General features: G+C 43.3%; 1 long non-coding RNA gene across 4 annotated transcripts in view; it reads right to left on the bottom strand.

The window, feature by feature from the left end:
• Window positions 1-3,203: 3,203 nt before the first annotated feature.
• LOC116937171 (uncharacterized) overlaps window positions 3,204-12,300 on the bottom strand; it is a 33,106-nt gene continuing 24,009 nt past the window's right edge. For 2 of the 4 annotated variants that reach the window (XR_012940882.1, XR_012940879.1), the window contains 4 exons: window positions 6,610-6,696; window positions 6,072-6,163; window positions 4,973-5,188; window positions 3,204-3,860 (listed from right to left, as the gene is read on the bottom strand). This is a non-coding gene — a long non-coding RNA (uncharacterized LOC116937171). Of the gene's footprint in view, window positions 3,861-4,972; window positions 5,192-6,071; window positions 6,164-6,609; window positions 6,697-12,300 lie in introns of all 4 variants that reach the window. The other 2 variants (XR_012940881.1, XR_012940880.1) reach the window with 2 other exon arrangements.

The raw sequence follows: 12,300 nt of genomic DNA, 5'->3' as shown, positions 1-12,300 counted from the left end.
GGATTAGCATGCTAATTTCTGACTTTAACATCCATGCTAATCCCACACGTTAACTCCCCCCTCCTCCGTTCCGAACATAGATGGACTCGTTCGTCTGAACAAAGCTCGTAGCTCTCCGTGGTGCTAATCCCTCACACTAACATCATGCTAATCCCCCAGTTACATGCTAATTTCTGACTTTAACATCCTACTAATCTACTACTAATCTAACACATTAACACAGCTACTGTTGATATGTAAACTCCTTTGTCAAGGCGCTCTCCTTCTCCCACCCAGCTTAAAAGACGCTGCCAAGCCTGGCAGTGTTCACTGAAGCGCTGTCTTCCCGACAGTTCTGTTTCTTCACCTGAGGAAGGCTACTTGTGTTGTGGCCAAAACTTCGTGGGAATTTTTATTATTTTTTTTTTTATTATTTTTTTTCCATTCTACGTGACTTTACCGAAAGAATCATGAGCATGAGACGTCACTCCACATGGAGCGCCCTCCTCCCTAAATAATCATGAGCAGGTGACGTAACTCCACATTAAACAGCTCCCCTCATTAATATCACTAACAAAAAAATAGGTTCCTGGATAGTGTAGTTTTCCAATTGCTTATGCCTCAAAAGTACAGAACATCGGTTTGTGCAATTTGTAAGGGCGCGGTGACACGCGCATTAATGCAATGAATATCACGTCGTGGTCTGCTTTTTCGTTTGCAAATTTCAGATTTACTGCAATACACCCGTCCTTGGACGGGCAAAAGGCGAGTCTAACAATGGTTCCCTCTCGGTAACATCTGGCAGTTCACCAGTTCAAGCGAGCCTGACTGCTGATGAGACACTGAAAGACGAAGCCTGTTTCAGGGTGCTGCTTGTGTTGAGTTAATGTTGATGATGAGATGCACTCTCAGAAGCTTGTGCGGCTGAGTAGCACCACTCGCATTGTGTGCATGGAGAAGTGGCGATGTGGAGGCTGTACAGCTCGGTTATCTTGTTCCTTGAGCTGCAGCAGCTGTAGTTATGCGTTTGTCCACTAGAGGGCATTACGTGCCTTGTGGAGAACCTGCAGTGCCCCTACATCCTGTAGCCCTGACACTATAGCCCTGATCCTAACCTAATACTTTTGTTATCCTTCCCCGGCACCTCCGACTAGCACGGTTGCCTATGTACGGTGCGAAAGAAATTCGGCCTTCAATAGCTGCCCCCAGACATGAGTTATCAGTTGTGGTCAATTGGCTTCTGAAAAATAAGCTAATACCTCATTGGACTTCACCTGATAACATTTTAAAAATTTGCTTAGTTTATTCTTTTAGGGATTTGTTTACTTTTCCTATACCTTGCACTCCGATCGTTTTTTTTGTATTGTTTGTTGCTGTAACGTACAAAGCCGTCCCTACTGGACATCTCTGAAAGCTGTATAGCTCATCGGATTCCTCCAGTATGATTACATATTCAGATTTTGATTCTTATATACATATCTGGGGCAGCTTGTGTTGGTAGTGAGCCCCGATGAAGGCCAGCAAGGCGCTCGAAGGGGACGGAATGGTCAGAACAGTGTCTGGTCCTCAGACTCACCAGAGACACTCACCAGGGACAGACTCGCCACATATCGACACACTCACCCACCCACTCATCCACTCACTCAATCACCCACTCACCCTCACCCACCCACCAACCTACTCTCACCCGCTCACCCACCTACTCACCCACCCACCCACCCTCACTCACCCACCCTCACTCACCCAATCACTCACACACACTCACGAACTCACCCATTCACCAAATCATTCATTCAAAAATCCAGTCACCCACATACTCATTCACCCACTCGCTCAATTACCCACTGACCCACCCAAGCACCAAATAATGTATCCACCTCCCCATTCATTTAATTAGCCATTCATTCAAACTAACTCACTGACCCGCCCACTCACTCATCCATCCACCTAATCATTCACCAACTCAACCACCCACTTACTCATGAACACATTCACACATCCACCAATCTACACACCGACCCACTCATTCAATTACCCATCCACCCATTTAACCACCAACCATCCACTCACCCAGGCACCAACTCATCCAATTACGCATCCAATTACCCATCCACTCACCCACACATCCACACACCAATGCACTCATTCATCCACCTACCCACCCACTTACTCAATTTCCCACTCACCCAAGCAGTAATGTGATGGTGTATTATGTGCAGTCAATGGCAACCGAGCCGAGACCATTAATTCACCAGACTTGCAGACTTGAGAACCTGCTTTTAATCGTAGGTGACTGCCTGGATTCAACCCCATTTTAGTGCTCTGACCTCTGAGCCACTGGACCATCTCTAGACAATCAACACCCCCCCCCCCTCCACATGTTAAATACATATGCAGCCTGCTTAGTAAGCAGCATTATTGGAATACTTTGCCAAGGCAATTGGTAATGTGGAGCGGTCCTGCAATTGCTTTCTCATGCCTCTGCTGGCAGGAAGAAATTCCACAATAGAGACCTCTAGAAAGGCGTTTGAACGATATTTTGGTCTATTCTTCCATACTCGCCAGATGATTTTGAAGAGGAAGGAGTATCCACACATTTACCCACCACACGCAACTTGCCACTCGATTTTGGTGTACCCAGTTGTACTGTTTGGCGGACAGAGGCAGGGGAACTTCAGATACTCGACCATTTGTTTCAACTGCTGTGCCAGAAGGTGGAACCAGCAATCTCTCTATTGCCAGTGAAGTTTACGAGCCATTGCATCACAGCAGCCCCCTCCAGTATGCAATGCTAAACGAGGGTCTCTCTCTGCGTGCACATCAGAGTAATATTTAATGAGGTGGTATGGACGTCTCGCTGCTTCGTGATGGCTGTGATGGCAGTGGGAAAGTGGAGCAATGGAACAGCGGGGCATTAGGGCAGAGTGGCACCAAAGCAGTGGGGCAGCGGAGCAGAGGGGCAGTGGGCAGAGGGGCAGCAGGACAGCGGAAGCAGCTTGGCAGTGGGGCAGTGAAGGGGTGGATGTGTCAGACGAATCGCCTGATTATCTTTTCCCACCACTGCTTGTACACGTTCTGAAGAAGGGCCATTGCCTGAAACTTCTCTCATGACATGGTTGTCATTGTACCGCCGCACACACAGCCGGGACACTGCACACAAGCCAAGGCACATTGAACCAACCCAGGCAGCGCTCACAAGCAATGCAAAGTTACATTGTTTCCTCATAGGTGTATGTCATAAAGTTTATGATAAAAACAACAATGATAATTATTAAATAATGCATTGGATTGATCCTCACTCTTAACAGAGTTAGTCTGTTCGCAGCAGTCAGTGTCCAGTGCAGTCCTGGCATCTGCTGCTCAGTTTCCTTCCCCGGCTGCGGTCCCAGTGGCACCTCCATCATCCCAACTGTGCGGTCGACCGGCCGCAACCAAACAGCATCATGCTGCGGAAGAGCGCACGGATCGCGTTCGCCACACGAGCCAGGCCCTTTCGTTCCTGCACTATCACCGCCTCCTGCCACTGTCTCCTCCTCTGTCTCCTTCCCCGTCGCCTCCTCTGTCTCCTCCGTCTTCTCTTTCTCCGTCTTTTCGACCTCCTGCATCACCATCTCTTCCACCACCACCATCTTCTCCTTTTCCTCCTCCACAGCCATCTTCTCCTCCATCTCCTTGTCGTCCTCTTCGTCCTCCACCGCTATCTCCTCATTTGTCTTCTCCAACTCCCTCTCCACCTTCTCCATTTCCTCTTTCACCTCCTCCTTCACTTCCTCTTTCATCTTCTTCTCCACAACCTCTCTCCTCTCTTCAACGGCCTGCGAGGATTGCTGCGCTGGCTCCGCTCCGTGAAGAGACGCGCATGACACCGTTCAACCTTCCTGCTATGGCAGACATCGCAATAGTCTCCTTACAATCTGTAGGTGGACTGTGGCGGATTAATTCGAATTTAATAACCACACAACATCACAATCGGTGAGTACGCTTGGCATTGCAGCTGTCATTATCTCAATGCAAGGCTAGCACGAAGAAAGGTGCTGCTGAATCTAACACAGACTGCTGTAGTTTCACAGGAGTGGCTGGCATTGCTGTGTAAATCCAATCGAATTACTTGCAGTGACATTTGTATGTGTATTATAATTGATCCCTGGCACACAATGGCATACTCATTTCCAATGACATCGGGGGAGATCTTTAACGTCTGCTACGAAGGAGAGGGTGTGCGTGTCTTTGTGGTTTACGCAGCAGCAGTAATACCCAGGGCAGGACACCAGAGCTGAACTGTAGGCAGTGAGTGATGAACCCGCTATCGCTGGCCCGCTTCACGCATGCACGATTGTGGAAAAAATATCTATGGTGATTCGTGGTCGACTAAGTTGCCCCCTTTGACTTTGATGGCATCTCAGAGCGCTTTACACGTGATGAGCCACTCACATCTTGCATTTCTCGTCTCAATGCATTTGAAAGGGGGCTCCCCCCTCCTCCCAATGGTAGCTATCCTCGTGCAGTAAAAATACACTTGGCAGTTGGCCAGGAAACGGGCATTAGTCTGGCAACAATAGTGGATGTAGGGTTACATGGTGAATGTATTACCGCATTGTTACGTGGTCTCACCCAGAAACCAATTATGGAGAACATTTCTATCGCCGAATGTACATGTGGGGTTTGCATTGTCTGTGTTTGTGCGGGTGGCAGAGCTGGAACATATTTGCCTCATAGCTAGAGGGATCTGGGTTCGATTCCCAACTTTGGCCACTTTCTCTGTGGCGTTTGTTCTCTCCCCCTGTTCTGGGTGGGCTCTGCAGCTTTCTCCCCATAACTGAACCCACATAAGCAATGCAAATCACTCAATTGGGATAGCAAACAACAGCAAATTTGTTCCCAATTACTAACAAAACTTGGCAGGACCCTGCTGAAAAAAGGTCTTGAGACTCGGTGATGCTTATCCTGCGTAAACAATAATAAATACACACAGGACACACGCAGAGTTGCTTACCCTGGCTCGGCGGCTCCTTCTCTAAAGACATCTTCTCCAATGTGCAGTGTGATTGGGCCCTGCACAGGAGTGGTGCTGGCGGTGGTGCTGGCGGCCGTGGTCAGGAGGCAGTGGTGCTTCAATTTGGTGATGCGCTTCTCCTCCTCGAGGCTTCACCTCGCCGAGGTTATTCACCTCCCGAATGCTCCTCTGGTTCTTGGGGCGCCTACACTTGAGCTGCTTCCATTCATACATATGCGCAACGATAAGCACAAGAACATTCAGACATGCACACATGCACAAAATCATACCCGCACGCAAACATGCATTTCCACCCATACACAAATGCCTACTCGCACACTTATGCATGGACGCAAACATGTATATTGACTCATCCAAATATGCCGAGCACACACATACATATACACAATCACCCGATGTTAAAAAATACCTTTACCAATCAGTACTTTTGAACACAGCATTAATGTAGCCCTAACCCCTAATTCACCTAAACCCTACAAACTAATGATACATGTTACACCCTCATATATTCCCACAGACACCTATCGACCCCACAGACCTCATGAACCCCATTAAGGTCTTGATCAACTGCAATAATTTTAGTGGCGATTGTTATCAACATTCATCACGGGCAATAGGTGCCACATAATGTTCCATTGTAAGGATCTAGCTGCCCATAATCTGGAAAAAATCTAACAGCAGCGCTCATCGTGGGCAACTGGAATAGCACCTTCCAATGAGCTCACAGACTGAGGTCGCGTCACTGCCTGAAAAAAAGACCAATTGATGTGCATGCACGAGTGGGATATGGCGTGACATGGTGGCAAGATGGGGTGATGTCGGGAGATGATGTGGTGGTATTTAGATGTGATGTGTTGGAATGTTATGGAGAGATCTTGTCATGTGATGGTGTAGACTGTAGACACATGGTGAGGTTCTATGATGGGTTATTGACTGGATGGTGGGGTGGTATGATGGGAAAGGTGGTGTGGAGAGATGGTTTGGTGATGTGTAGTCATGTTGTAGTTTGATCGTGTGGTGGCATGGTGTGCTATCGTGTAGGGATGGTGTCTTTGACCCTCACCGACCACATACACACCTTTTGGTCGCCATTGTTGTCACTTTGGTTCGAGAAAGGGTAAACTCTGTCCATGTCCCCCCACGTGGTCGTTTGGAGCTGCGACTTCCGGGCTACGGAGCACAGACATTTCATTCAAAGGATGAGTGATGGATTAGAGAACGAAGCACATGGAGATTTCACAGAACTCATTCTGAGATCCCTCTAGTTACCTCATCACACTACAGGCCCTGCTATTGAGAAATATTCATCACATGGCATTAACACTTTACATGTCATGTTTTTGTGAGCATGTTGAGATCATTCATTCCATAAACTTGAGACCCTAGTTTAATTATAGGTTGCTGAAACCCAGAGCTTAACCAACGTTCTCTGCCATGCTGGATCAGTGTCTAATCCCTTACCCACCAAGACAGTTCTACTGAATGTCATTATTAGGGAGTTCTCCTCTGCATTTCCTAGTAATTTGTGAAAAGTAAGTTTAACTCATCAGAATCCTTCAGAATATATAAATATTCTGATTCTAACAAACTATTTTATGTAGGTATATGTAACTTACTCTCAGTGCTCCAAGATATCAGTCCACTTAAGTTGTCTGTCCATGGTGTCGGTGTTGTGTCTGTTTGATGGTGGTGGCCTGGAGGGGCTGGAACAAGGATCAAATTTATCAACTCAACGAATCACTCATCCTCTCAATTATTACCATTTCCCACTCACAGTACCAGTTCATTCACTCTTGTGCATATTGATTTACAAGCCCCTTCATTTACTTGCTTACTTCCAACTCACTCACTTGTGCACCCGCTCACTCACTAATTCACTCACCCACTCACACATGTTTATTCCAATCCACTATTCCATTGAACATAATCGTCAGACTTAACCATGTTCATGTAGAACCCATTTGTATTAATCCACTGGTTGATAGAGGCCTCTCAATACCTCATGGATGATGAGGGTTATGTAACCATACTTTAAAACGCTGGTCAGTGTGGGTTGGTGAAGGTCGGGGAGACTACAAAAGAAAATATATTTCTGCACTGCCCTAGGAATGCTCACAATGGCTATTACACCATCTATAGCACGTGGTGGCCACCCAATGCTAGGACATCCAATCACTCCCCAAGCTAGACCCTGCTTGGCTTCTGAGACCTGATGAAATCGGGAACATAACGGGTAATCTATTCAGAGGTCAACCAATCGAATAACCTGAGCAATATCCCTCGCCCAAACAACAATACTATTACTCAAGCATAACCCGAACACCTGATAGGCAACCCTAACCCCTCATACCGAACACTAACCCTTAATACACAAACCCTAACACACAACCGTACCTCTAACTCCTAAACCGTAACTGTATCACACTTGCCCCTATGGCAAACTCCAACCTCTAATTATAACTGAACTCTAACCCTTCACTCTATCCCCAAACACTAAAACTCAGCCTGTAGCCCATAACCACAACTTTTCACCCCTAATCATTAACAACAATCCCTGATCATTTTTAAAACGCCCGTATCGGGCTCACTTTTCAGATGTGAAGACCAGGCTCACAACTGACGAGATTAACTTTACTTTTATCACCGGTTGTGCATCTTTTAAAAACTAGAATGCGAAATAATCGCGTCCAGTTGCACATTATTTAATTGTAAATGCATTTACATAATTTTGCTTTACAAACAATGTTTTCCATCAATTAAATAATTGTTGAATAACAAGACAAAATGCAGGAGTATTTGCATTATTATGAAAACTATTGTAACATTTACAATATTATAGAAATAAAAGAGAAAATAATAAATTGTGTCAAGCAGACGATCATAAACTGCAACACGTAAATTAACAATTAAGAATTGTTTAATGATTAATGTTCACCTTTTTTGCATGCCGTTTCTATTTGAAACTAATTTTTACAATGTAAGAAATATCTACATCAATTTTAATTCTACCGTCAAGAATCCAAAAATCACTATCCACGACATTGTAGTTTGATTTCATAATAACATTTGCTAAAATTATATTTAAACGTATTTGTTACAACACGTTACCATAAGCTGAGCGAAACCCCCAAACCCCTCATGCTCCATGTAGTGAGTGAGACCCCCACACCCTTGAGAGCCTCAATAATAAACCCCATTAACACGCAAACAATCCTTAAACCACCCCTTTCAGGCTCACCGGTTAAATGATGTGCAGGCTGACAACTGCGGAGATTAATTTCAGTTTCATCAACAATAGTGGAGGCTTTAATAACGACGAGGCTAAATAATATCACGCTTATTTTAGCTGAGACAAGAAACAGCCACCAATAAACACAACTCTTCCAATATGAATGACACGTGGTGCATGACGTCATAGACATCATGATGTCAAAGGTACCACCCACATGACTGTCATCACAGACTGGAGACAACTACGTCATCAGCCAGGATCTGACCTGAACAGCAGACCCCTTCCTAATGTTAAATATAATGTAACTCAGATTATTTCGGGCACAATTGTCCCAGTAATAAGAAAATGATGATTGTGTACATTTTATTCGTAATCTAGATGACTTAAACAGGCTCGTTATCAACGTTTTGAATGGTTACACGGTTACGGTCTAAACAATGTTAGAAACGGCAATATATGAAGCGATATTCCAAGTAACGAATCTAATTGTCTTAATTTGATGGCAGACAATCCAATTACCACAATATTATGAATATTTGAGTCTACTTTGTGGTGACAATGTAAAATTATATTTTTAAAATGGCATCTTATGAAAAAACGATTGTAACCTTTACAATATTATAGAAATAAAAGAAAATCATAAATTGTGTCAAGCAGATGATCATACACTGCAACACAAATAAACAATTGGGAATTGTTTAATGATTAATGTTCACCTTTTTTGCATGCCGTTTCTATTTGAAACTAATTTTTACATCAATAATCAGTCGCATAAAACGACTGTCAGAAATATCCACATCAATATTAATTCTACCGTCAAGAATCATAATAGCCACGACATTGCAGTTTGATTTTCTGATAACATATGCTAAAATTGTATATTCAAAAGTATTTGTTACAACACGTTACCTTAAGCTAAGCTAAACCCCCAAACCCCTCATGCTCATGTAGTGAGTGAGACCCCCACACCCTTGAAAGCTTCAATAATAAACCCGATTAACACGCAAATAATCCTTAAACCACCCCTTTCAGGCTCACCGGTTAAATGATGTGCAGGCTGACAACTCCTGAGATTAATTTCAGTTTCATCAACAGTAGTGGAGGCTTTAATAACCACGAGGCTAAATAATATCACGCTTATTTTAGCTGAGGCAAGAAACACAGCCACCAATAACGCAGCTCTTCCAATATGAATGACACGTGGTGCATGACGTCATAGACATCATGATGTCAAAGGTACCACCCACATGACTGACATCACAGACTGGAGGCAACTAAGTCATCAGCCAGGATCTGAATGTAATGCAACTCCTATTATTTAGGGCACAATTGTCCCAGAAATAAAAAAAAAACGATGGTGAAAATTGTATTCATATTCTAGATGACATAAACAAGCTAGTTAGCAAAAGTTTAAATGGATACATGCTTGCGGTCTAAACAAAATATCAGGGAATATGCGAAGCAACGAATCTAATTGTAATTTGGTGGCAGAAAATCTAATCACAATATCATAACCATTGTAGCCTAGTTTGTGGTGAAAATCTAATTATCACATCATAACCATTGTAGCCTAGTTTGTGGTGAAAATCTAACATTTTTTTCATTTTATTTTTATAGTACTACTGTAAAATGTACAATAATATAGAAATAAATGTGAGATCCTCAGAAATTGAGTCGCGCAGACAATCATACACTACAACACATACATCAACAGTTGCGAATTGTTTCATAATTAACTGTAACCTTCTTTGCATGCCGTTTTTAAATTTGAACCTATTTTTTACATCAATAATCAGTGCCATAAAACGAGAATATAAGAAATATTCGCAATAATATTAATTCTACCGTCAATAATCCAAACATCACAATATCCACATTGGAATTCGATTTTTGTTTAAAATATGCCAAAAAAATAACCCGTACCCATGACCCAAGCCGAAACCTACAACCCCTCACTCTTATGTACTGAGAGAGGCCTCCACTTTGAAACCCTCGGCAACAGACCTCATAAACATCCATGCAATCATATTCTTTGGGTCTTTCGGTAAAGTCACGTAGATAGGTTGAAAGAAAATAATTTAAAAAAATAACAAAAAAACTACGACGTTTCGATCACAACACAAGCGATCGTCATCAGGGGGAGAAAAGAGGAAAGCTGCTGAGGCAAAACAGTCTGGACAATTCTGTAAGCAGCCAGGGCCTTAAACGAAGGGCAGACCCCTTCCCAATGTTGAATGAAATGCAACTCGTATTATTTCGGGAACAATTATTTCGGAAATCAGAAAACGATGACTGTGGATATTTAATTCATATTCTAGATGTGAGTGGGGACCGGTGGCGCAGCGGTGAGCGCACTGTGTGAGAATGTGGAGATTGGTGGCGTAGTGGTTTGCACATTGTATGAGGGGGGAGTGGTGGCACCGCGGTTAGCACACCGAGTGAGTGGGGAGCGGTGGGCACAGTGGTTAGCTATAAATGCTCCGATACGTGTGGCATTGCCTTTGTACTGTTCGCCTTTTGGCGATCTCTGGTCTGACACTGGTGGTGAGACTAGTTCATAAAGAAGGCTGTCTCTGTAGGCCAATCAGTTTCAAAGACAATGCAAATATTATCAGAGCATGTTTGTTTGCATATTCACCACAGGTACCGTGTGGTTAATGCAGTAACTTGATTCCTTGCAACAGGTTTCTAATTGGTTGTTTGAACATTTTAACACCACTTCCTGCTTTACTGCCAGAAAGGATGAAACCTTTTATTATTTTTCACACTTTGATTCTGGATAAGGTCCCATGATACAGCTTGTTTGGCTGGATGGGGCTAAATGGATGTGTTATAGGCTAGAAGAGATGGAATTATGTGGTTCAGAAGGATGTGGATGGAGCTAATTGGACTTTCTGATGACTTGTACCAACAGTGTCAAAATCGGCCTCTGTGGAGGAGGTTTTCATATAAAGTCTTATAACTTTTTTCACAAGATCCCTAATCTCAAGCAAAAGTCACCCAGACACGAACATGTGACACATTTCAATGTTTGTTCACCCGATTGCAATTGGAAATTGATGCATGCTTAGTAGCAGTCGACAGACACATTATGGTTTGATGTCGAAAATAGACTGTTGCAGAATGTGAATACGATCTTCAAAAAATATATATTTTTGAAAGCAGCTTACAATCTTTTACATGATGAAGGATCATTGCCATTTATCATCCCAACGAGTAAACCATCTTAACCAATCAAATATGCCTAGATTTTTGGAATACCATGAAACACTATTAACGTGTTCATTTTTGTACATATTTTCATGAAATGTTTCCAATAGATGTTTATATAGTTTTCTTACACACGTCATGTAGTTCACTATAATGGTTTTGATATCACGCCATTTGCACAGGGGCTTCTCAGATAAGGGGCGTCTCAGATAAGTGCCATGCATCACATTTCATGAGATTTTCTAAATTAAATTTTTTGCAGGCTCCTTGTGCAAACCAGTCTTGTTTTCATGTCGTTAGTAAAGCAAAACTCACAAACTCATGGACTGTGACCGGGGGAGGTGAAGATAATCACCAATAACCTTGCCATGGACACTCTAAGACAACCTCTGTGAAGGACGTTCTCCCTGTGGAACCCATCATCCCTTCTACATGCACCGATCATTGCAGTGGTCTCCTAGAAGGCCAATAGACCCCCTCTGAGTACCCCTACTGCTCAACATCCATGGCAATTAATGTATGGGAGATGCGAGTTGATGACCTAGGTCAAAATATAACAAGAATATAAATGTATCATACATAGTTTGGACAACACTCACTTTGCTATCATGTATAACCAGGTTGGGCCAAATATTTAGACAGTGCATTCATTGTCCATTGTGTCAGTTTTGAAAGAATTAAGCAACATTGAAAAATAGCAAGCTGTCTTCATCTCCTGCCAATGCCAACATCACGCTCATGTTTGCTTTGCCAGGCCCGTTGACATGTGTGGCAAACCCAAAAGATAAAAACGCTATTGACAACGCATGTAAAAAAAATACTTTTCTGATTTGACCCAAAATCCGTGTTCACTTGGAAATCTTTT

The sequence above is a fragment of the Petromyzon marinus genome, unplaced genomic scaffold, assembly GCF_048934315.1.
Source record: "Petromyzon marinus isolate PM22_M1 ecotype Great Lakes invasive population unplaced genomic scaffold, UKy_Petmar_22M1.pri1.0 PM_Scaffold_77, whole genome shotgun sequence".
In the NCBI taxonomy this organism is placed as follows: domain Eukaryota; kingdom Metazoa; phylum Chordata; class Hyperoartia; order Petromyzontiformes; family Petromyzontidae; genus Petromyzon; species Petromyzon marinus.
This window is presented reverse-complemented; position numbering and strand designations above follow the sequence as displayed.